The sequence below is a fragment of the Talpa occidentalis genome, unplaced genomic scaffold (genome assembly GCF_014898055.3).
Source record: "Talpa occidentalis isolate TD23 unplaced genomic scaffold, MPIMG_talOcc4v2.1 talOcc4.11, whole genome shotgun sequence".
In the NCBI taxonomy this organism is placed as follows: Eukaryota; Metazoa; Chordata; class Mammalia; order Eulipotyphla; family Talpidae; genus Talpa; species Talpa occidentalis.
Window position 1 is genome coordinate 22055895 of NW_023601104.1, and position 26985 is coordinate 22082879.

At 38.6% G+C, this 26985-nt stretch overlaps 1 protein-coding gene across 5 annotated transcripts in view; it reads right to left on the bottom strand.

Moving 5' to 3' along the window:
* Nucleotides 1-26985, bottom strand: part of RAB27A (RAB27A, member RAS oncogene family) — a 56622-nt gene that overhangs the window by 24837 nt on the left and 4800 nt on the right. Inside the window, exon 1 of one of the 5 annotated variants that reach the window (XM_054701672.1) lies at nucleotides 18172-18210. The exons of 3 other annotated variants lie outside the window; for them this stretch is intronic. The gene's annotated coding sequence lies outside the window, so the exon portion shown is untranslated. Of the gene's footprint in view, nucleotides 1-8177; nucleotides 8211-18171; nucleotides 18211-26985 lie in introns of those variants that run through there. One more of the 5 variants, XM_054701671.1, reaches the window with a different exon arrangement.

Here is a 26985-nt window from a genome sequence, read left to right on the forward strand (position 1 = left end):
AGAAAAGTCATAAACTGAGGGCTTGTATGCATCATTAGTCCCAGCAAACCCAAGAAAAAACAAATAGTGATACTCATGCCATCCCCGTAAGTCCTCTTCCTTTCTGTCTTTAAACCATAGGAGGTTTAAACTGGAAGGAGAAGAGAAAAACCATGAAATTTTTCATTTCTCTATAGACTTGTCTGGGTCAGTCATTCATCTTTAGCTTGAAATTTTCCTCTCAAAGAAGGATAATTTTCCTGATACTGCCTTGACTTCTCTGTGAAAATCCTTCGGGCTTTCACTCTCATTCCTTCATTCAACATTTACTGAACAACTATCTGCTTGGTGCCAGAGTATAACGGGAGCCAACACTCAAAATGGAAAATGTATTTTCATTTTCCTTCCTGACATTAGACCTTAGATTTCTAGCAACATCTCAGTCTAAGTTCTCTTAATGAATCTAAGTGCTTCTTGGGTTTTCAAGTAAGTCAAGCCTTACAAACAGTTGAATCTTTCCTCAAAAACATAATATAACACAACACCAAAATTCATAGTCCACACTGATATTTCCCTTCATGTTCTGTGTACAAGCCACATATTTGGCATGCATGTGAAAAGGCAAAAAGAATAAAATCTGAAGTTCTAGAGAGAATAAAGAAAAAATAAGAAACATGGGGTAAATTGTATAGATTTTTTTTTCTGGAAAATATTTTTGAATTATTCCAAATGGTTACTAAATATTTCAATGTGAGCCTTCTTCACCTTGACTCAAAATTATTTAGATGTATAAATAAGAATATGGTGCTTGTATAAGACTTTATTTCTTTGCAGAGAACATAACAGAACATCAACATTTTTGAGAATTATACTACCAGGACATACACTTTAATGTCCCCTTATTCAGGGATTCATTTGGAGTAAAATGCCCACATAGCAATGTTTGACAAAGAACTATAGCCTTTGTGTGTTTTTAAGTTTAATATTAAAAAGCAGTTAGCTTCCTATATTTGCACAGTGTCATTGCTGGCTCCTACCTGACATTCTGGAGGAATCACATGGTAGAGACAACTAGAAAAGGGGAAGAGAAGTCACACAGCATGGGGGCGGGAAAGAAGAGGTATTTTATAATGTGCCAAGGTATGAAAAGGGGGAATTTGTATTTGTTAAATGAACTCTGCTACAACTCTCCAGACCTCTGCAATTCCTGTCCTCTGATGTGAAATACATCTCTTTCACTGCCAAAGCAAGATATACACCGCCCACTCGTGAGGCTGTTCATGCCCACAAGAGGAGATGTGTCTACTTCTATGCACGTGCGCTTCCTCTTTTCATTCTGGTCAAGGTGTAAGAAGATAGTTCTGCTTCCTGAATAGGTTGAGAGAGGAGCAGATGAATTAGAAACAAAGAACTTGTCTATGCAAAGATCTCAGAGAAGTAGAAATCCAAGGCTTTGAAAAATAGAACTTTGGAATCTGGTTCTTCTTTGTCTCTATTGAAAAACCAGTTTGATTTAATCCAAATTTAAAATATTAAATTGTAACTGATTAGAAATTCCTCCACTACCTATGATTAATAAGGGCATGACAATCAATACGATATTTTATAATAAAACCATAGACCCATCCTTCATAGTGAAGGGGAGATATTCATGGCTAAAAACTGACAGGTTCTAAATTTACATATTATTTGGCTTATTGTTTGTAAATGTGCCTGCTAGTTAGAAATTTTGTTTTCCTCATTTAAGCAAAGTGAAAAGACTAATTTCTAGAAGGCAGTGATATTTTAACATAGCAAGTTCTTCAGAGAGAAAAATTAAATTATCTGCAAGTACTGCTGAATTAAATATATACTTCCAAATATTGCCAGGACCTCCCAACATATTTTATTCATAAAGCTTCCACCAGACATTCACAAACTCTTTATGAGTATTAATGAGACTAGGATAAAGAAAAAAACAAGCAATCTCAATCCAGGAGTCAACCTATTATTTCTGCAATGTTCCATCATCTCAGCAGGTAACCAGCAAAACCCAGTAAACAAATAATATAAGCAATCACACCTCAGGAAAGCGGGAGGGGGGGCACTGAAATGATTTTTGAAAGTAGAAAATATTCTTCTGGAAACCACTGTCAATGACTCAAATAAGATACTGGCTTTATGTTTTCTTTTTTAATGGAGATCACTGATCCGTTATTTACTCAAAAGGCATTATTTGTTGCCCAAACCCCTTTTAGGATCAGAACATGAATATTTATAGTAATTTACAAAAAGTCAAATTACCAAAACACTGGGTGTTATATGACTTACAGTTTGTGACAAGCACCTCTTATTTTGTGACCATAAGATTAACAGGGAAAATGGCATGCTATAGAATATGTCATTTATAAAATATAGACAATTTGGTGGCAATAGGAGTGGCTGTTTAGTTTGCTGAGTAATTTCTCAAATAACATGAAAGCAGTTCACAATGGACACAATCATATGACACTGTAATGGAACGCCCAACCCATGAATAAATATGCTTCTTAAAGATACCACAAAGCTGGTAAGTCTTCAAGAAATTGACAGATGTACCAAGAAAAAAAAAAAAAAGCTGTAACGTCTATCCCCACTCAGTGATTGTTTTCTATGCACACATAAAAGACAGTATTGCACAGGTCTTGGAGTCATGGTCTCCTACATTCAAACAACAGGATACCCCACCACTCACTAGCATGAAGTGAGTAGCAAAATGCATAATGGAGATCGATACATCACAGCTGTTCATAGGACTAAACCTGATTAAAGTTCAAACACTGATCTCATGGCTTTAAGCTCAGTGCTTTTCCCACTACACCTTAAGGTCTGACACTGAAACATAATAAAACTCTCAAAGAATGGAGTAAGAACATTTTCCAAAAACGAAAAAGAAGAATGACTTGAGCTACAGGAAACAGGGTGCTTGCGAGTCCAACTGGTTAATACAGGGAATTCTGCTATTAACAAGCTCTGAAGAGGTATAGTGAAGAGTTGTTCACTGTGACAGGGCCACCAAATTTCTGAGAGTCAAAGATGGAAATGAGGGGTGATGGCACTGGTCCCACCAGCTGAGTATCAGACATTAAGTAGCACTAGCAGACTAGACATTGGCAACCACATTTCCAGGGTTGCAAAACATAGAATACCATTCCATTTTTGACCTAGAAATGGAGTGTGGGATTCTGCCAAGCCTGTCCTCGTAGAATGTGGGACACACCTACTAAGACCTTTGACCAACACAACCTGCCTGCCCTCTTATATCTCACCTGTCTCAGGCTTCTCATGTGCTATCACACAGGAAAGATGTTAATCTGTCAGGGGAAACACCAATCAAGAAATGGACTGCTTCACTTTGTGAAGGAGTGGTGATGCTTCTTTCATTCCAAGAAAAATATTAGGATGGAAAAAATCGGGAATTAGAAGATCTGTTGTGAATGACTGTGCAAATAACAAAAATTATCCTGAGTTGGTAGTAACTAGGAAAGAGAGGGGCTCATTGATCATTGCCTTTTAGAAAAATCAGAATGAGTGCTCTATATTTATTCACTCCATTAAAAAAAATTCCATCTAGATTATATATCTAACCATTTGCACACTAGGATACTATTTTCTCTGTTGTTTTATAAGGGTGCTCTTTACAGTGCACTGTAATCATGCTCTCAACTTCTTAAACAGGGGCACAAACTATACCTTGAATTTTCTGGGATGAGCTGCTATAACTGTATACCTACAGGATCTGTGAATAGTGGGGACTCCCATCCTCACATAACCTATTCTCAAGGCTAAGTTGTACCGCTGGTTTGGCACACAGCTAATTACAAAGGCTACTAAGATGCACCATATACAGGCTTGCTTCTCCCCTTGCCTACCTAGCCCACACCCTCACACTTCCCAACCACGACAGTGCAGAGTTGTTCTGGGCTCCCAGGAACACGTTCTTCAGGTACAAGGTGCATTCTAAAGCACACCAAATTCGGGCCTCCCTGGTGGCACAGGAGGTTGAGCGCAGCGCTGTGAAGCTGTCTGGAGCCTCTGCAGCGTGGGCTCAATCCTGGCCAGCCAGGGAGAGTCCCACGCCCGCTGCTCCCCTCAGCAGTGTATTTTGGTTGTCTGCCTGTTCTGTTCCCAGCTCTGTCTCTGCTGAATCCTCTCACCCTCCCGCACCTCTGGCCTGTACCCCAGCTTTAGTATAAAAATAAATAAATCTTTAAAAATAAATAAATAAATAAAGCACACCAAATTCCCATATCTTCATTGCTGCTATTTCCCCTGGTCTAACATCTACATTACTACATGCCATTTTGGATTCTAGTAGCCTCACTCCTAACATTTACCCCTGAGCCATGACCTCTCAACCCTTTTTCCTTTTCTGGCCTTCTTGTCACTTATTTCCAGGAACTCTTCAAACTCCAGTTTGTGCATGCAAAAACTACCTTAAGCTAACAATGCCAAATAATATATACTTTCTTTGAAACACAGTGAGCTGCTATGGTAACTTCAAGATATTATATCATTTTCCATAAGCTCCTGTGCTACTAGGTCTTCAGAGACTTCTAGTTTGCCAAGAAGGAAGAATCTACCCTCAGTGACACCTGGGAATGGAGACATTACAGAATCCCTAGAGCTTCTCAACACAGCCAATTTGGGTTTTATCATAATGTTAATGAAAAAGGCAGCCAATGAATATAAGTTGGCCACAAATTTAAAACATTATTTCTAACATAAATCAACTTAATTATTTTAAAAACAAATAGGTTCAAAAATCAAACTATTTCCTGATGATTTAATGCCACTAAAATGATGATATTAAAATTTTTAGCCTCTTCTGTTAGGTGTCAATAAGACTGATAGCTACAGGTCCTTGTCATGTTTATCTCTACATTAACACATTTAACAACTCTGTTTCACTGCTCTCTAAATATTATATTCTTTATGGCCAAATCAAAAGGAAAGGAAAGAAACTCACCTAATAAACAAGGTGTAATCAGTTATACTTCTTTCTGAGTCTCAAAAAGTCTTTTCTTAGTCCACTTCCTCAGTATGCAGCCTTAGCCTTGACTGCTAGCAGCTGTTTATGGAATGGGGTGTGCCTTGGTTGATTTATGCAAAAGAACGGAGGAACTACTATGTACTTGCAGCCGTCCAGCTGATTTCTAAATCAGCCTATCAGATCATTATTTTTTTTTTATTGTTGCTAATTTCTAATTTTATGGAATTTGGGTCAGTAAATATGACCTGAATAATATAAAATTTGGGGGGGATTTGTTAAGACAAGTTAAATTTCATAAGTGTTCCACGATTACTTTAAGGGGATCTATATTTCTTGTTTGTTGAATGCAGAATTACATATATTCTAGTTTAAGCTTGTCCATTGTGTCTTCCAACCTGATATATTCTCATTTATGCTTTATTAGTTATTCTGTTAATTTTAAAGAAACTGAATCATATTTGTATTTAGAAAATAAGCACAAGAGAATGGCTTAAAGAATATTAAGCAACATTCAAGAACAAGGCTTTAACAGACTTAGAACGGGTTCAAATCTGTGGTGTTCTGTTTGTGTTTTTTTTGGAATCCTATGATCCAGGGAGGTATCTTAAGAGTTTTGTAAGCTTTATTTCAAATGTGCTTTTTCAAAAAAAATATTTTTAAATGTGCTTTTTCTCTTTATTTTTATTTTTTAGCAGGATTAACATCTCATATAGTCAAATGAACTCTCTACCAGACTTACATACCTCCAAATTGTTCACTTAATGCTGTTTTGCTAAGTCATTTATATATCTATCTTTAGTACATACAAGTTACCTGAAATTCTATTTACTGTTAAATTCTTATTAATGTCTCAATAATTGAAAGAGATGTACATTGCCTCCCTATTTTCTCTTTCCTTTTTTAAAAAAAAAGTCAGAGTGGGGCCTCCCTGGTGACGCAAGGGAGCACAGCACTGTGAAGCTATCCACCACCTCTGCAGCACAACTTTGATCCCCGGCCGGCCAGGGAGGACCCACAAGGCACAAGACCTCTCCTGTCTCACTGGCTGCTCCCCTCAGCAGTGTATTTCAGTCAGTCTGCCTGTTCTGTTCCCCACTCTGTCTCTGGTGAATCCTCTCACCACCACCCCCACCACACCTCTGGCCTATACCCCAGATCTTGTATGCATAAATAAATAAATCTTTTTTTAAAAATGAAAAGTAAAAAAAAAAGTCAGAGTGTATTAATGTGTTCACTCTTGTGCAATGACAAAGAAAGCATACACAATCCACACTCAACAACTGACGGCAAGGCTCGGGCACATCTGTTCAGCACAGGTTTGCTTTCATCCTGTTAGGATAGTCACTTGAGCAATAAAAATGAACACAATATGTTACATCATAACATTTGTTATAGATCATTATGGAGATTATCTTATGTTTGGGGAGCTCCTTGTCTGCCTTCTATAAATATGATGAAACTATTCTAGGTCTGGTTTACTTGTCCACAGCAAATCAGTCTCTTCACAGCTAGCTGGATACTTCTGCACAGGGTCTCAGAAAACCCACATCATACCATTGCAGCAAACCTTCATTGCCTCAGAAAACTGTTCTGGTTTGTGAATTTCCTTTAGCAAGTTTCTTCAAATAAAATCTATGTGTTGCTTCAGCATACAAAATGGATGAAAATTCAATCATTCTGATTAAAGAAATGACTATAAGAACCCACCAGCAAAGCCTGTGGGCCTTGCAAGGGCTTAACAAGTGCTCTGTTGTATATGTTTCAAAAACCACTGCAAAACCTCTACCTTTAACACAGCTGTGGGTCATCACACATGTCTTCAGCTTTGTACCCAAACACATCCTGTCTGCCTTAAGCACCTTTGAGTAACAACTCATGTGTAAGGTCTGTGAAGCTATTTTTTTCAGCGTCTCCTAAAGATGCATCCTTTCAGATCTCCCCCACTTATCACAGTCTTCAGACTCTTTCTCATGCAGAAGGGAAAATCTGAAATATATTAGGTGTCCCTGGTGAAAAAGAGCTACCTGGAGCTTGAAAGAATGAAGAAGTCTATAAGGAAAGAGACTTGGGGATATGGATCACTGACTCAAACATGGGGGGTGTGATCTGTTGGTTTAGGGCTCAATAGTCCTGAGAAAAATCTAGACCAAATGCCATAATAAAGCAAGAGGCAGCACCCCCCTTTAAGAGACCCGTCTCTTTACCAGCAATTTGTGCTGAAAATTGGAAGCCAGCAACCAAAACTAACCAAGTAATCCAGTCACTCATTGCACTGGTATTCAGACTCCCAGCCCGAGCACCCTCATTGGGCTAATCTAGCTAGAAAATACTCTTAAGCACAGTTAAAAAAAAAAAAAAATCTGTAGGAATCCTACAAATTTACAGAGAAATATGGAGACAAGCAACCTGTGGATGCAAATCTGCCAAGCTTGATTCCAGCAAGTGTGAGCAGAGACCCAGAGCAATGCATTCAGACACTCTGCAAATCAGAGCTCTGGAAAATTGAGAAGTGCCACCGCCTGGTGTTCATTTGTGGCAGTTACTAACTTTCTACAATTTTCTTAATCAAAAGTGGTCTATGTAGGGCCTCCCCCGGTGGCACAGTGGTTGAGCACTGGGCTGCAAAGCTGCCCGCAGCCTCTGCAGCGCCGGTTCGATCCCCGGCCCCGGGGCGAGGGCCCCACATGGTACAACAGACCTCTCTTGTCATACCCGCTGCTCCCCTCAGCAGTATATTTCATTGGTCTGTCTGTTCCATTCCCCGCTCTGGTGAATTCTCTCACTCTCCCGGGCCTCTGACTGTACCCAGTGTTTGTATAAATAAATAAATACTTAAAAAAAAAGAAAAGAAAAGTGGTCTAGGTATCCTGTATAGAAAGGATTAAAAATTTAAGATGTTCGAAGAAGGGGCGGGGGAGGGGGGGAGAGGGGAGACCTTTTACCTTTAGGGTACAAACAGCAATGTAAACCAATGTTAATAAAAAGTAATAAATAAATGATAAATTTTAAAGCAGATCAAAAAGGGGTGAGGTGGCTAATGGATATGGGAGAGAATATTTCAAGAATTCAGGACACCTACCCACATAAACTATGGAGACCACTTTGCTGGGCACAACCAGCTGGAACAATAGTTGGGAAAGGCCTTAAGTAGTTACCACTTTATCAAAACCAAGAAAGATTCTCTTACCTTCTAAGTCTGGGCAATTTATTCAAATCTAAGATGCTCTCCCTTGCTTAGTCCATCCAATTTCAAAGGTTCCCTGATTGATCCAACCAGCTTCCTTCACTAATGATCCTCTCCTCCTCCCTAGAGCGGATGCAAACCAAGAATCCAGGTTAAAACATGGTCCCCCAAAGCATTCCTTCGTTATTAGCCAGACATGCCTGGAACAAAAGGCACCTATGGGGACCAAGCTCCTGTTTTCTGAATGCCCCTCTCAGAAAGATAGTTGAAGGCAAGATGCTAAGAATATAGGGGCTAAGTGAGGTGGCAAAACAGTCACTCAGAAACAAACTAGTGGGCTTTGTTACCACAGGAGTGGCTAAAGAAACCTCAATATATATTTAGTAGCACAAAGTAAATATTCAGTGTTAGTCAAGGGATAATGAATCTGCAATAGTAGAGAAGGTAAATAAAATTGCAGAGAAGAGGACTATAAAGCAGTGAAAAGAACACCATTAAGATATAAGTGTTCATGAGTTTATAAGAAATCATGAGTTTATAAGCAAACATTTTACAAATTTTATTTGCTTAGAGAAAATATCTAATATTTAACTTTAAATGAGGATGAAGTGAAATTATATTTGTAAGAGAGGCAGGTGATAGTAAATAATGGAAAAAGTTTTTAAATTTTCACATGAAAAATCAATCTCATAATTTTATAATCATGTTTTAACAAATCTACTTTTTAAAATATAAAGTTCACTTCCACATACCAATAAATCTGATAGCAAAGGCTTGTAGAGAATTTTGATTTCAGAAATTGTCTTCCCATTTAAAAAAGAAGTTATCCAAGAATCCTTTTTAAGTTAGAACTTTATGTATTTTCACATCACATAAAAATACTATTGTTATGTATTATCAAATTATATAGCTATCAAGCATTAAAAATAAACCAGAACTTCTAACTATAGATCCCAAAGATAATTTCCCTAGAAATGATGAATCATCTTAAAAATTCATATACGAGTATCCATATATGAAAAGCTTTTATATATTTACATTTTAGAGCTTACTGCATAGATCATGATAAATAAAATTATTCTATACAGAAACTAAAATTTTGAATTTGCAATCATTTCCTTTTACTGCTAGTACCTCTAAGCAGATGAGATACACATTTCCTTTAGCTCCTGTAAAATAGTTCTAAGCTGTGACCATTTGACACAAAAAGAAACATTACAGTTTTATGATAATCTAAAAAGTTTTAATCTTATGTTCCTTGTAGGAGAGAGAAGTTCATAAAAGAACTTATCTAGACTTCCACCATTAGGAAAGTGGACATTTTTCACAGACATCCTAACAGAAGAGGTTTACTTTTTGTGCAGGTATAAATGTTTATGAACTCAGGAGAAGCAGTGTGATTTTTCAAGCCAAAATTTTGGGCACGTGGTCTGTCCATGGTTTTTGTTACCCTTTTGGGGAAAGGCAGAGTTGGAAATAATAACTTAGTTGTCCAAGTATTGTAGTTTCCAAAACATCTCACTGATTTATTGGGCAAGTGCCCAAGAACATGTGAAATGAGGCATTACCAGAAAATCCACAGAATGATGCTCACCACACTGCATGCACAAATGACATTACAATTATTTGAGTCCCTTTCACTTATTAAAAATTTTATAAACAGCTATATTTATTTTGATTGTTGTGATTATTAAAGATTTACTATCTTGTGCCTCCCTGATGACACAAGGGGTTAAGTCTCAGCACTATGAAGCTATTGGCAGCCACTGCAGCATGAGTTCAATCCCCAGCCATGGAGCTAACCCACATTGTGCAGCAGACCTCTCCTGTCTTGCCCGCTGCTCCCCTTAGCAGTGTGTTTCAGTAGATCTGCCTGTTCTTCTCCCCACTCTGTCTCTGGTGAATCTTCTCACCCCCTACACCTTTGGCCTACACCCCAGTTCTTGTATGCATAAATAAATAATTTTTTTAAAAAATTACTATCTTATAATAAATTTTATTGATATACCATTCATTTACAAAACTATATAATTTGGGGAGTATAATTTCACACACACACACACATACACACACATATTTGGATCCTTATTTGGATTCCCAATATTCCTCTTGTAAGTGAAACCATCCAATATTTCTCTTTTTCCTTCTGACTTACTTCACTGAACATAATCCCCTCCAGTCCCATCCATGTTGCTGCAAATGGCATGAGTTTATCTTTTTCATTGCTGCATACTATTCCGTGGTGTATATATACCATCTTTTGATCCAGTCATCTGGGTTTTTGCCAAACTTTCTTAATATTTTTGTTAACTTCTATACTGTATTACGTTACTTCTAAGTACTCCTCTCCAATATCATGAATATGTCTTAACTCCCCAGTCAACTTGCATATTTCTTGAAGACTGGATTCTTATGTGTTGCTTCCCCACCACCCCTCACCACTAGACTGACAACAGACCCGCTGTCACTCAAATGCTAATTGTGTCTACCATCCAGTTTTCTCTAACAGTCTCTTCCTTCCTCTGATTCCCTCTGTTCCCTGCTGATTTCATTCAGAAATGACTCAGAAAAATGACTTGGGACTCCTCTGACACATGCTCTTTTTTGGTAAATTATACTAGCATTCAACCCAACAGCTTCTGATAAGCAATTTTTATGTGCCAAGAGTTTGCTAGCAATTAGGAATGGCATGAAAGAAAGAATTCAGTCTCCTCAAGAAGCTAGTTATCAGAATGAGGAAGCAAAATGTTGTCCATTTTCAACAAAGGACAAATAAATAGGAAGCAAAGTAGCTGGTATTATGTAGAGCACCCAATTTGAAGTCCAAAGACGTACTTATTTCCTAGCTGTGTGACCTATGGCAAGTCACGTGACCTCTCCCAATTGTTTCCTCAATATGGCAATATTTATCTAGTAAGATTAGTAGAAGAATTAGAGCATATTTTATGCAAACACATTTATAAACTGTAAACTTCTGGGTATATGTAAGATGGTGGTTTCACATGACAAGTAAACCTTGGGACATCACAAAGGCAGTACAATAATGACAAAGACTGCAAGCAGGAGCCAGTGAGTATGGTCAAAACTAGGAGGGGTTCAGCTAGTGGAATGATAGCATGTTGGTGCAAGACACTATTTTAACTTCAATTTAGTAATTATAGAGGAGACTCTTAAGCAGTTCAAAGGTTACAAATGTGAATATGATATAATCCTTCCCCTCAAAATCTAAAGTCAGAGAGACATAAGATAAACACACAAGTGGCCACAAAGCCAGCTCTAAATTCAGGGGCATGCTTAAGAGGTCATGTGGCACTCTGAAGAGAATAGCAGGACTAACCTTCCAGTGCATGGGGTTCTAGTTCCAGCTCTGCTCTGTGTGTATGGTCCATCTTGAGCCACCAACCTTCTCTGGGTTTTGCTTTCTCAAATATGAAATAAGAAGTTTGAACTCAATGATCTTTTCCCTACACAAACATTCCATGCCTTATGATTCTAGGTTCAAAGTCTAGTTTAGCCACAAGAAATGTAAATAGAGGCAGGACAGCAGCTGTCCCTTGTATTTCTCTCACTCCTTAAAGATGAGAACTTAGACAAGGGCAGCAGGTATGGGAGTGAGAAGGAAGGAAACCAAGAGTCATTATTTTAAAAATAAAAGAACCCTGTGCCACACTGGGTAAAAAGGAAACAGAAAAATGGCTCCAACGAACAAAACTGGGTGACCAGGACAGTAAAAGAGTGTTGCAGACAGAAACAGGACAACTGAAGTGGGAGAAAGGAGAAGGCTGGTGTGGACATAAGGTTTTTGTGGCTGAGTATCAGATTTTTGGAGGGGAATTATGATGAGATTGGACTGGAACAGACTGAGGGAGAGGGATAAAGAAAGCCACGTCACAGAGAAATGCTTGGAAATCATTCTTATTCCTCATGGACCCACGTTTACCTCTGAACTGGGACAGAGAAAGAGGGGCTAACAGTGAAAGTTCTAAAAAGAAGGCCATGAATGTACAGACCACAGAAGAGGGCAGAACACAAGACTGAGGATTACTGCACAGTGTTTTCAACCAAATTAAACAACATGGACATAGCGGGCCGTTCCTGCTATACGGATGAAATTCTGCTTGCAGACATTATTCACCTGTTCATCTGGCAGTGAACAGAGGGGAAATGTCAAAAAAGACAGATAGATGTCACTTTGGCTTCACAGCATTCTCCTTGGGAACTTTCATTATCTATTCAGATTCAAAACTCAGGCCTGGCCCTCATCATCCCTCCTCCCGGCTCTGACTACATGTTAATGAAAATATATATTGGCCAGCAGTAATATCACTTTCCTTCAGCCTTTTCCCTGCCTCTCACTTAACTTGAAATAGATATCACTGATGTTAGGAAACGATATGCCGAAGTCTTTCTTTAAGTAATTAATGTCTGTGGGTTTTCAGAGAATTATCTTAACTAAACCATGTCTTCCATATTTTTGTTCTCATTTAAAACAATACTGCTAAACATATGCATGTATATGCTAATAAACATTTCTTTTAGGAAATTGCTTACCCACCTTTTTTATACTGTTCCTATGACAAACTGGGACAAATTCCCATGATCAAAGGCAACAGATCTGCGGTTCAAGCAATGCCAGGCCCTGCCCAGACAGCCAGAGGGCAGAGGGATTCACATATTTGAACCAATGTAAGACACAAAGTGGAGAAACACTTCTCTAGCCCAGAAACCAAAGAGCTACACTCCTGGAACACAGGAATGAGAATGTTCAAGAAAATAAGATAGTGCCAAATTCTCATACAATGTAGTTATATACATTCCCAATTTCACATTTTCATCAACAATTAGTATTTGTCGTCAGACTTCTCAAAAATAGTAATGCACCGTGATCTAAATTAGCAGTTTGCACAAGCATACCACATCTTTCCCTAGTTTTCTATTAGGTTGTCTTTTACTTATGGACATGTTGGAGCTTCTCACATATTCCGGATACTAGTTCTCTCTTAGTTACAGATGTTGTAAATGTCTTCTTCCTGTTTGTGGTTTATCTTTTCACTTTGCTTATCAGCTCTTCATCTATAAGTGGTCCAATCTGTCTGTCTTTTCTTTAATAGCTAGTTCTCTCTGTATCATGTTGAAGAAATCTTTCTTTACCTAAAGTGATAAAGTTACTCTTTTACATTATTTTCCTTAGGTGTTATCTTTCACATTTAAGTCCTTGATCCACTGAGTTTTCTAAGGTATATGTTGGGATTCAATTTCATTATTTTTCCCTGACCTAATTGTCACAGTGCCATATATTAAAAAAGATTATCCTTTCCCTAGTGATTTGCCATATATGAACAGATTTGTTCCAGGGTGCTCTTCTTTGCTCCTCTGGTAATTTTCACATCCCTCGGTCAGTGTCCCAAGGCCTGATTACTATGACCTTAAATACAACTTTGTATATGGAAGGAGTCTCTCCCAACTTACTATAGATATTCTTGACCTTTCACACTTCTATCTACATTCCTCAAAAGACATACTAGGATTTTGACAGGGATTGCATTAAATCTATAGATCTTAATATGAAGATTCACATTCATGATACTAAATCTACCTGTTCATATATATGTCTGTTTCTTTAATGCCTTGTTCTAAAATATTATCTGTAAATAAACTCTTTTCACAAAGGTCTTGTACATCTTTGGACTTATTGATATTTATATTGTCAATATTGTATTATTTTTAAAAATTTGTCTTCTTTCTGTTACTTAGCAACAATTCTAATAATTTTTATACATAGTTGAAAATAATTAAATTCTGATTTTTCCTTTCAAATCTTTATTGCTTTTATTTACATTTCTTGTCTCTAGTTAACTGTGCTAGTTAACTAGTTAGAACCTCCAAAATTATTAGACAGTTTTGCCTTAATTCTAGTATTTCACGCTTAAGAATAATGTTCAACATAGGTTTTCTGTTCTCCATCTATTCCTAGGTTTCTAAGAATGAACATTATGACTGAGTTTCTGCATCTATTGGGAAAATTATATCTTTTTTCTCCTTAAATCTTACCAGTTTTTATACTTATTCTGCCTTTGATCATCATCTTTCCTTTTTTTTAGTTTCTTTTCTAACCTTCCTGCTAACCTTCTAACCTTCTAACCTTCCTGTTCTAGACTTATACTTTTTATTCAAGATTTTGCTTTCAAAATTATTTGTTCCCTCCATGTTCACCCTGGGGAGTGGGGAGGAGAAGAGGAAGAGGAGTAGTTCAGCTATAGTTCTGAGTCATTAATAAATATATGAATAAATAAAAAAATAAAATACCAAAGGAGTGCCAGATAGTTGAGGTTACTTACTCAAAACCAATCTTCAAATGTAACATATATATTTACATAAGTTTTCTCTTGTTTGGGGCTTAAAAATACAGTTATTTTCAAAGCAGTAACTTAGAGGCAGAAGCCATTATCATAGAAAGTTTTTCAACTGAAATTGTTTCATGCACCCCAGTACCCAAACATCAGAAATCATTAGCATGTCAGACACTGCACAGGTGATAGAAATACAAATAAGAAAGAGCACCTGCTTTCACAGAATTTACCATCTAATGGGAAAAACAGTACCTACAGCAGGCATAGTAGAAGGATCACATCAGGTCAGCCCCTAACCTAGACATGGGGGGGGTGCCTCAGGAGGTTTCTGAAAGGAAGTATATAAGGGGGTTGGTGACTTGGGGTTCAGAAGTTCTCTAACTTGCAGTCTCTAAGTAACTGCATCTCTAAGTAATTTGTCCCATATAGTGAATTAGGGCTGTGGTTCCGTGGGGAAAGCACTCTATAGTCCAACAGTATAGAACAAGAAAGAATAGAAAAGATGAAAAATGCATTACCCCCCCACATCGTATCCCATAGCCTATACACACACAAATGTGTGGCTCATGCAGGAGAACACAATTAAAAAAATAAAAGTCCAGGTTTCCCTAGGTACTTGCAGAAGTGACTGTGAAAATAACTACAAAACAGGTTCCTCACCTTTCTTGCTCAAAAGAAAACTAAGGGTTAACAAAATGGACTTTAGAGTCATCAAAATGATTTCCTGAGGCCATTGAAGAGATAAGGTGGCCGGTTAGAGTGAAGAGGGAGTCAAATAAGGAACAGCAAGAGGCCTAAAAAGGACAATAGGAAGGAGATTTTTCAATAGTCTGGGTCAGTCACCACAGTACAGAGGTATGAGCTTAAACTTTAGAAAACCTAAATAAGGGACCAGGAAAAAGACTAATTATAATAAAGTAAAAATCAAAATCAACAAGCAACTATCAACCAGAGACACACTGGGGTGGGGGTGAAGGTTGCAGAATAGGAGGGATTACGGTCAAAACAAGGAGGATGGGAACTGTAGGGGGACTATAACCAAGATGAAAATGCAGACATTGTGCAAAAATGAAAAATGATATAAAAAATAAATAAAATAAAATATAAAAAAGAGAAAAGGGGGAGGAGGGAACCCATTCAATATTTGCTAAGTGATGCATCTAACGCTAATAGCTAAAAGATCCCTCCTCAGATTACATCAGGGGGAAGAGAACCCTAATGGAGTATGAATTGGGGAATAGAGGGGGATAAAAACAAAACAAATGGACGCTCTCAATTCTTGGAAGAATGTTTTGCATCCGTGTTTACTGCCTCTAAGACATAGCAGCAGTGCCAGTTCATCTATCAGACAGCACCCCCATGGCATTCATCACCTCCCAACCCCAGAGAGGACAAAGCCCTAGTTACTTCGCAGCAGCACCAGGATCACAGAAGATGACAGCAGGAGGGATTCTCTTTAAAGACAGCACAAATGAATAATGGCTTTTACAAAAATCACCTTTCTCTTTTCATGGACTTTACATAATTCATCAGTTATGGCGTATGCTATACTCTGAGCTCTAGTTATAAATCAAACAAGTTCAGAGGGACACAGAAGGTAATAGCTGTGAAAGATGGACAGAGATGGCAAAGGTTTTAATTCTGAAAAGCGAAAACAGAAACAGGAAAGTGGCCAGCACTTCCTCTGAGCTCAGGTACTGAGGGTCTGAGGAGGGCAGAGGCAGCTGGGCTCGGACCTGCGAAAGTGCTCAGGCTGCTGTGGTTGCCATGGTGTCACCCTGCCAGCCACAGGTTTCATCACATTCCCTTTCTGCCACAGTTCCTGTCTTGAGGAGAGTAGCAGCAGCAAGAAGAAAGAAAAAATGTTTGTATTACAATAGCTTCTGGGTCACAGAACACAGAACACACAAGGAGGAAGTGGTTACAGATCAAGAAAGCAACCAAGATGGGGGCAAACTCCTTTGGAATATATGAACTCTAACCTGGACATTCAGTGGATAAAATGCCCTCATGAAGAAACACTCCTCCCCAGACCTTTTTTTTTTTTTTTTTTTTAGAATATATAATCTAGGAATTTTGGCAGAGAATATCAGTTTTTAATCAAGGTTCTTTCCCACATTTCTGACAATGAGAGTCTGGGTTCCCTTAGATAAGCACGAACTTGTGGCAAAGAAAACAAACTGATATACTGGTTTGCTCACAAAGTGGAAGTTCAAACACACTCCAGGATGTCTGGGCGCTGACACTAATCAGCCAAATGATGTGCACATTTAAGCCTGAACTCTATCTGTAAAATGAGGAAGTGGAACTAAATGAATGGTAAAGGGTCCAGCCCCTCTCCGCAATTTTTTTTTTTTTTTTTGAGCATTTTCAGGAACAAGGGCACCCTTCCAGGAGCCTCTTAAAGGCTGTTAAGCCATTCATGTGCCAAGACCTTAGTTGTCCTTCCAGGGATACCCAACTATGAAAGTGGCCACAAGTCAATGGAAGAGATAAGTAAACAGATACACTCAGGAAGTTATAGTCATACATTTGATTAAACCAACATCAATGGACAAAGACCATGTCTTAGTCATCTTCACATGCTCCACATCCAGCACAGTCCAGGCACCTGACTTAAAAATGTTCATTACGTGCACTGCAGACAATCTTTAAAATGTGATAGGATGAAATCTTTCAAACATCTCTGTTATGAGTTGAATTGTGTTGCCCCCAAATTCAGATGTTGAAGTTCCACCTCCCAGTTCCTCAGAGGGTAGACCATTACCGATAAGGCCTTTGAAGGGGAAATCAGGTTGTAAAGAGGTCATTAAATTGGACCTAATCCAGTATGACTGGTGTCCTTCTGAGAAGAAATCTGGATTAAGACATATATAGAGGGAAGGTGACAAGAAGAGGCATAACTAGAAGAGCCACCATCTACCAGCCAAAGACAGGGGCTGGAACACATTCTCCATCGCAGTCCTCCAAAGGAACCAACTCTGCCAATGCTTAGATATCAGACTGCCAGTTCAGGAACTGTGAGACAATGCATTTCTGTCATTTAAATCATCCAGTGCATGGTACATTATCACAAAATCCCCAACACACCAATACATGTCCAAAAGTAGAGAGAACTGTATAATGAGACATCCCATCATGCTCATCACCCAGACTTTTCACACCTATTACTACTAATCACTCCCAAATTAATAATTTGAAGGCAATTTAATTCATGGAATATATTTTACACTAAAACACATATTTCTATAAAGCTTTATTCTATTAAAGCTTAACAGTATTAAAAACAAAATCCCAATAAGCTTGATTTTTCACAGATAAAACACTCAAGATCAGCAGACTGAGTGCAACTCAATTCCTTAATTGGTTCTTATTCAACATATTTTCTGAGAAAAAAACAACTATGTTACATTATAAAGTGCAAGGGAAAAAAGGAGGGACACAGTATTCAAAGCCCTCTTGATGGCAATTGAAAATATACTTTTCAAACTAATTCCAAGAAATTTAGCAAATATCTTGAAGTCACTGGTTAAAAAATATGTGCAGCAGTATTTTATGTTAAATTTCACATATTTCAAGTACATGAAAATCGGCACAGCAATACTCAAAACCTCTACCAGAAAAAATTAATAAATCCAAGACTATACCTTGACAAAGTACAAATTGTTGGTTGTTTTTGCTAAAACTTTGGACTGGAGTTCCCAGCTCTTCAATAATCAGACAGCTTCCAATCACATGTCTGCTTCAAAAAACTTTTGGGCTAATACAAAGAGAAATATTAAAGTCAGAATTTGCCTACTTACAAGTATTTCAAAAGAGTCTTTTGAAACGCTGTTCGCTCCATCGACTTTCAAAATCAAGCATCTCTGCAAAACCCACAATCCAGCTAATTAGCCTCAGCAGTTCATCATATGGCCTCAGACCAGTCAAGTGACTGTGCCCAGTTCAAGCTTGTGGAATCCCAATCCCGCTGGCCTCTCAGAAAAAAGGCAGCTTTATTAACCTCTTTAGTATTACAAGTACTTCAACGATTTCTTTTCTCCCCAATTATAAAAGCTGAACTTTTTTGAGAAAACATCTTTAAAAGTATCATGTTCTGAAGGCTCTCGAAAGTTATTCTAATATTGTTTCTTTACAAATACACAGCCTGATCCAAATAACACAAGAGATGAAATGGAAGTGCCGGACAGGATGGGGCCAGATGACTTACCAGACCTTCAGTTCCTGACCTCCAGACCCAGAAGGAAAACTGTGTATAGGGGTGGGGTCTGGCCATTCAACATGTCCTGCCCTCAACTCACCTGCTTTGCTCTTCTGCCTGAGCCCTCTTCAGTTCCACTTCTCTTCCTGGGTCATGAGCAACACAAGCCCAGCACACACCCCACCAGAAATCTCCTGGTCCTCATAAACTCCTCCCTCTTTTCCCTGCCTATCTCCAAGTTCTAGGGACTTCCTTCTCTTGCCTTTATTCCCAGTTTTTAGTACCTCTCATCTGGGATGGCTACAATCAGCCACTTATTTGGTTGTCTGACTCCACCACGACCTATTCTCCACACCATACCCAATGCCATCTTTTCAAAAGCAAACAGAAGTCCATCATTGTGCACTGTAAAACCTGTAAATGACTTCCCACAACCTTCACAGTATCTATTCCAAGGTTTCTGCCTTCAGTATCACCTGCTATCCCCTACCTCCTGACTTCAGTTCCCAGAACTACTTGCAATTCTCTATACCAGTAGTTTTCAAAATGTGAGCTCAGCATATCAGTATCACCTGAGCCATTGTTAGAAATGCACATTCTTTGGGCGCAACCCAGGCCTCTCTGGAGCTAGAGTGAGGGTCAAGTTGAGGCTGAAAATGGTAGAAGTCTGCTTGGGTCCTAATCGTGATGTTAGCCAGCCTTGTGACTCCTCCATTTCAGCAGTAGTTTAAGGTTTATTCTTAAAAGATAGTTAAAACTCTGAGGGTCCAAGCCCCTGACAGTGTCTGAGAGGACCACCTTCAGCAGAGATCAGGGAGGGAGTTAAGAAGTTACACAGTGAATACTAAGGTACCTGCACCTCAGAACTCCACACTGGAATTCCAGGATGCAGGCATTCTCCACAGGCAAGTGTTTCCAACTCAAATGGTCTCTAGATGTGCCCAGCCCAGGAGGGTAGGTCTAAAAATAGGTCTACAACCTATTGATCTGACTAAAATTAAGATGTAACTGTTGGGAGGAGAAGATGAAAAATGGTAGGTGGCGAGAAGAGCTAAAATCTCCTTAGCCAATATAAAGTGTTAATAAATAATGCTTAAAACCAAACTCAGCCATAGAAATATAAAAACATCATTTAGAGTCGAGGCATGCAATTACCAGCAAGAATTGAAAGCAGTTTACTCTGGGGAACAGGAAATGAAATGGGGGCAGGGCCTTTGATGATATTTTAAAACAGCCCTTGTAGTACCATGTCTTGTATAACTTTGATAATTTTTTCAGTTAAATAATACATTGATGCCCATGTTTTATTTTTTTCTTGGATGATTCAAGACATTAAAATAAGCATCACTAACACTCAGGACTTAGGACCCACACTAAAGCAGAATGTTGACGACCTGGGCTCTAGAGACAGGGTGTCTGAATTTGAATCTCAGCTTTTCCACTTGCTAACTGTGGGACCTGCAGCAAGTTACTTAACCTCTCTGTGCCTCAATTTCTTATCTGTGAAACTAGGATAATAACAAGATTATTTTGTAAGAATAAAGTATGGCATAGCTGTAAACAACTTAAGACAGTATTTGGCACATAACATTCTATAATGGCAATTCTTATTAAGTTATATTAGGCCTATAATAAATGCCTCCTGACCACTGTATTGATGCGGTGTCTTTCGTTTATATTTCATTCACCCTGTCTCCTCCATTACCATCAGCCAGCTGTCCTGCACTATAGGAATCACCCTGCCTGCCCCCTTGCAACATGTGGTTTCTAAATGACAAGTATGGTGACAGGGCACCTAGAAACCAAGCTTATGTATTTAAAATGGAGAAAAATGGGTACCTAGAAATTCTCTGAAGAGCTCTCTATCTATATGATACAGCCTCTATGGAAACTGGTATAGAGATTCCTTAAAAAAATAAAAATATCATATGATCCAGCAATATTACTCCTAGGTATATACCAAAACAATATGAAAACACAAATACAAAAAGATTCCTGTATTCCTATGTTCATAGCAGCATTATTCACAAACTCCCATCAAGATGCCCATTGACAAATGACTAGATAAAGAAAATATGGAACATAATACTCAGTAGAATACTACTCAATTATTTCAAAAGATGAAATAGTGTCTTTTGGGACAAAATAGATAGATCTTAAGGTGATTATGCTAAGTCAGAAAATGAAAGACAGTTAATGGGTGATTTCATGCATTTCTGGAATATAAATAACCAAAGAAAACAAGCAAAACACAGCAAAAATATTCTTATATTCTGTGAAGAAATAGTGGTTACCAGAAGGCAGGAGAAGAGTGTGGGGAGGGACAGGACAAGGGCATATGCGTATACAAGGGTGAAGTTGTACTCCAAACATTTTATTGTTATGTAAACAAAAGACAAATTAAATTTTACTGTTTTAAATCAAATAAACAACAACAATCATCTATCATTCTGAATCCTCAGAAACCTCTGGGCTTATTTCCTAACTGGTCAGCACACTGCATGCCACTCAGGGGCCAGCTATCCCGGGGTGCCCGGGACTGTCTGAGGCCCTGGCAACTCTAGACCCAGCACCGAGAAAATTACTTAATCCTTTTAAACCTTTTTTATTATCTGTAAAATGAAGGCTAATATCCACTTTTGAAAGTTTGTTGAGGATTAAATGAGAATATTTACATAATCCTTGACACACAGTAAGCTCTCAATAAATGGTAATTTTATATTATTATCAACTCTAATATCACTGGCAGAAGAACCTAAACACTTAAGCTGTAATATACTTATTTTCAAATTAGCAAAACTATTTTGTCTTAAATACAGTATCTCAGGAAACTGAAAATGTTTAACTTTAGTGAATTTCTATCTACCCAGGTCTTTCACAACTTCATTTCAGGGACTATGCCATTTTTAAGAAAGTTAGTATTTCAACATTGCTTACTTCTCCACTGGTCAAAATGTGGTAGGTATCCACCAACTTTTCATGTATGCACATTTTTTTACACTAAAGAAGCCTAGGGTATTTGTGTCAGTAACTGCTTCTGAGCTTGTGAACAGCAGTGTTATCAGGCATCATATCTGAAATTCTTTAACATACATCTTACTTTTTATCCTTCATAATGGTACTACATCATTGTCTCCTAATGGATTCACAATTCATTTACTAAATATGCCCCCTGAAAAATAAGGGACCTTATCACCAAACTGATGAAATGCCATATGGAGGAAATTGCTCACATCTGGGCACCCTACCAACACAAGGGTGAGGTTGTTACAAGAAAAGTTGCGGAATTTGGGGTAGATAACAGAAAGGATCACGAGTTACTCAAAGTCAGAGCATGGCCTGCAAACCCTCTAAGGGACAGCAGAGCTGGGACAACCAGGCACTCAAGCAAGAACTTCTCTATACAGGTTCCCAAGCTCCCACCTCCATTGCTCATATATCCTATGCCAACATCCCCACCGAGTGCCTAAGACCTACTAGCAGAAGACACTGAAGGACCATAGAAACTCAGAGAAGCCTTGAAGGACATCTGGTCCAACCACTGGGGCAGGAGTGAATGGATCCAGGACAGATATTTCCAAATATGGTCTGAAGCTCACTGGCAGCAGAATCACTTGAGGTACTTGACAAAAATCCAAAGTCCTAGGTTCCACCCAGGTCTCGGAATTAGGATCTCTGAGGAGGCTAGGAATTTGCATTTTTAACAGACTTCCCAGGGGATTCCTGGTTTGAGAGTTGCTACTCTATTAATAACTAATAACTTAGACCCACCATGTGTCCAGCATTATCCTAGGTGCTAAGCACATATAGCAGCTCACAAAACAGACCAAAAAATGTCTATCACAGGTAAATTACTGACAGTGAAGACATATAAACTCCACCAGCCTCATATTCTAAATCTGTAAAATAGGGATAATATCACCTACCTCACAGGATGGTTATATGAGAATTATATGAGGATAACAATTAACAGTTTCACACACAGCAGGGCTCAATAAACATTAATTTGTCCCCACCCTTTCTTGTGTAAGGCACTCTGATAAAGGTTTATAACAATTGTCCTTGTTTTGAATAAATGTCACCAAGGAAAGCAGATGGCTAGCTTAAGTCAAGATCTCAATGTTTTGTTTTTACTTAGGGGTTGCTCTTCCTTTAGAGGGCCTCCATATTAATGAAGCACCAACTAAAAAGCCCAGTCCAGCAGCTTTAAGCAACACACAATGGATCTCAAACTTCAGTGTGCAGGAGAATCACCTGGATGTTTTAAAATGCACTGCTGGGCCCCACTCTCAGTACTGTGGACCCTGTAGGTCTGGGTAGGACTGAGAATCTGCATTTCTAACAAGTTCCCAAGTGGTGCTGTCATTGCTGCTCATCAGCATACAGCCCTAGTATGTAAAATTAAATAGATTTCACACTTTGTAATAAAAAAGAAAAATCATGCTGCATTCATTTCCGGTTTGACACCAGGGTGGTTAGTTACATGTAAACAAAGAAAAAGTAATACATCAACAACTTTCAAGTTTGAGCTCTGTCCCAAAAATCTTTCATGCTATGTTTTTTTTTTTTTTGAACAGCACAGAAATGAAAGAAATTTGAGCACCATCTCCCCTGTCATCAGATGAATAAAGCACATGACCTCTTTCAGCCCCCGTTTATTCACCTGGGAATAGAGGTGGGCTCCTCACTGGTTCCCAAACCTGATAATGCATCAATTATGACAGCAGCATTTTAAATAAAATGTGGGTTCCCTAGTCATAACCCCAAACCTAATAAGTGAGAACCTCCAATGGAGAGGCTGAAATGTGTGTTATTTCATGTGAGAATGATTTAAATAAAAGTTCCCTGTGTGATTTTCCTCGGTAGCTAATTTTGAGACGCTATTACCATGATGATGTTTCAGGCCTCTTCCAGCAATAAAGCCCTGGATTCTTTTTGATTTTTAAGTGCCTGTCCCCTAAGCCTATGTTTACCAGGTGACCTTCTCTTTTCTATTTGCTTCCCATAGAGTTTTTACTATAGGAAGTACATTAGATCTCAAAAAAAAGAATCTAGTCGGCTCAACAGTTCCATTTCTTATATATCAATAAACAGGCATTTGGGTTTTAGTTTAAGAAATAAAGTATAATGTGTAAGGCACAATAAGACTCACATAGAGTTGAATCTGTAACTCATTCTTTTCTATTAATAATACAAACTGCTTACCTACTGACTTCCTCTGTCACTCATTCAATAATAACTTAGTGGCCAGCATGTGTCCAGCATTATTCTAGGTACTAAGCACATATAGCAGTATTATCCTTTCTTCTCTTTCTACACACACTAATTCTATTACAGTTGTTTCCTATTAAAGATCTTACCCACTAAGAGTATGTTTTGTCTTTATGCAGCAGAGAGCAGGACTGCTTTAGAGCATGCAGGCTTCACACTAACATTGGCACCATTAACAAATTTTTTGAACATTAACATTTGGGACAGGATAATCGTTTGACATGAGGGACTGTCCTATGCATTGTGGCAAGTTTAGCAACATCCCTGGCTTCCTCCTACTAAAGGCCAGTAGTAACTCCCAATTGTGACAATCAAAAATGTCTCCAGATGCTACCAAATGTCCCTGGAGAAGGAGGGAATCAAAATCACTCCCATTTGATAACTGTTAATGTAATATCACACAGTTAATTCTCAGCAAGAGAAGAGACTAAAAGCCAGTTTTGGTTTTTGGTTTTGTGGGTTCCTTCACATTCAACCATGGACTTGGGAACAACAAAGGGATGAGTCACTCCTCAAGGAAATAACACAACCCACTTCACGGTAGCCTGTGCTGCTGACCTTGTCCCTGACAACAGAAGCCTAGCCAGGAACAGCTACAGATTGTTTGTCCACATTTGGTCTCCAGTATCTGACTGGAAGGACAATACTTTATCTTTTCAAAGCCTACGAGGCCTTTTTACTCATTGTGAGACCCCCAACTTGCAGCAATGAGATTCATACTGAAAATTAATGACACCTTGCTAAAAACAAAGAAATTGCAACTACAACCACGGATTATATTTTTTAAATCTTAGGAATCTTCAATGAACATTTAAGTCATGACCTATTTCTATATGTCCTATTCTTCCCCAAATTAGGGCTAGTACAGCAAGAAAGAAAATACATTACCATAAGATAGCTGACAGATCCAGTCTTTGTTTTTAATGATACAAATACACAGGAGATAAGTAACCAGGCAGGCCCAGATAAGATTGGACCAACCACCCATGCAGTGGGATCGGGGCACAATAGATGGACTGCAGTTAATAAAAATGAACAGATTTTTCAGTATCTTGGCAACCAATTTTATTATTGAGCTTTGACTCGGCTCAGTTGGTAAGCTTTATATGAATTAATCAATGAAGCTATGACAAAACAAGATCAGTGGCTCTGAAATATGGTATTCTAGTGGCTGTAGAAAGAAACTTGTTCATTTTCAAGGCTGCTTTCTTAAATAGGTATAAAGATTTTTTAAATAATAATAAAACAACCTGATGTTTTTAAAAGGACACATCTCCAATTCAAGTTACATATACCTATGTACATACATGTCCCTCCCACACCTGTTCAACCAATGAAGAAAAGGGTGAAGAGTTTCATAGGAATAGGCTACACAAAGCAAACAGTCTTTCAATAAGACAATCCTTGGTTGTTGTGGAATTACTCTCAGTTAAGTCACTTTTATAAAAGCATCATAGATAAAAGCTAATAAGGGAACAAAAATACTAACAAAGATGACACCAAAGTCCCTACTTGGGATCCGAGAAGATTGCTGGGCTGCCCCACAGGATTATCAAGGAAACCCAGCACTCACTGGAAGCAGCAATTCTCAGCATTAAAGCAGAACCAGATGAGAGCAATGTGTATTATTTTCACATGCTCACTGCTGGCTCCCAGGACTCCCTCTTTGAAGGGGGGACTTTAACATGAACTATTCCCTGCCTACAACTACCCAATGGGCAGCCTCCAAAATTTAACATCCTAATGTTGACAAGTTGGGAAGATATTTTGAAAGACAAGTGGTCCCCAGCACTGCAGAGCCACACAGTTCTGTCCTGATTCACTGTAGCAAAGCATGAGCAAAGGCTAGAAGTATCATCTGGATTGTTGCTAAGGTTTAAAAGCAGTCATCCCTTTCTGCTTTTATTCATTTTCCCCATGATGGTTTAAGCATAAGGCACAATTAATAAAGATAGTGTCACGGTTATCTGCAGGGCTGTGGATGTTTTTATTATTTTTTTAGGAGAGAGTTTTATTTTAATTTTATGGACTCCATTCCCCCTTTATATGTTGCTCTAATTGCACCTGTCAAAAGTAGCTAGCCAGTTCTTTAGAATTTTCTCTCTAGCCAAGTCTAACTTTATTTAGATGCTGTAGATTGACAAACTTGAATGTTTAAAACAAATGGGAAAAATAAGCAGATAGCAGTCTTTATTAATAACATTGTGACTTTGCAGTCACGTGTAGAATCTTCCCTTTAAAAAAAAAAAAAAAAGCCTGTGACCATTTTGTGTGATTTATCTGGATAATTCTGTAAATCTTATGTTTCAGTAAGACAGTTTTTGCTATTCTTAAAAATATATTAACAAGAGGGGCCTCCCCGGTGGCGCAGCGGTTGAGCGCTGGGTTGCGAAGCTGCCGGCGACCTCTGCGGCGCAGCGGTTCGATCCCCAGCTGCTCCCCGGCCACCGGAGGAGGGTCCCACATGGCGCGCAGACCTCTCCTGCCGCCCGCTGCTCCCCTCAGCAGTGTACTTCGCTCCTTCTGCCTGCTCTGCTCCCCGCTCTGGCTCTGGTGAATTCTCTCGCCCTCCCGCGCTTCTGACTGTACCCAGTGCATGTATAAACAAAAAACAAAAACAAATAAATAAATAAATAAAAACATGCCTCTATAAAAAAAAAATATATATATATATATATTAACAAGACCCTAAGATTGGGGCGGGGGGGAAGCAAACATCGAAGAACAGGCTTTCTGGCATCAAAATGGAATAAAACCAAAAGGTAGCTTTCAGCAGTCATGTGGCTCTTACCAAGAAAACCAAAGGCATCTCCTGAGACTGATTTTGCCTACAACACATGGGATGTGGGGACTGGAAGGCAGCATGATAATGGAGTCATCATGGTCAGGTGACAGCTACAGTGAAAGGTCAACAAAAAACAAAAGCAAGGTACATACAACCTCTTGGGGAAGACACTATGGAGCAGACCAACCACAGGACATGGAGTTC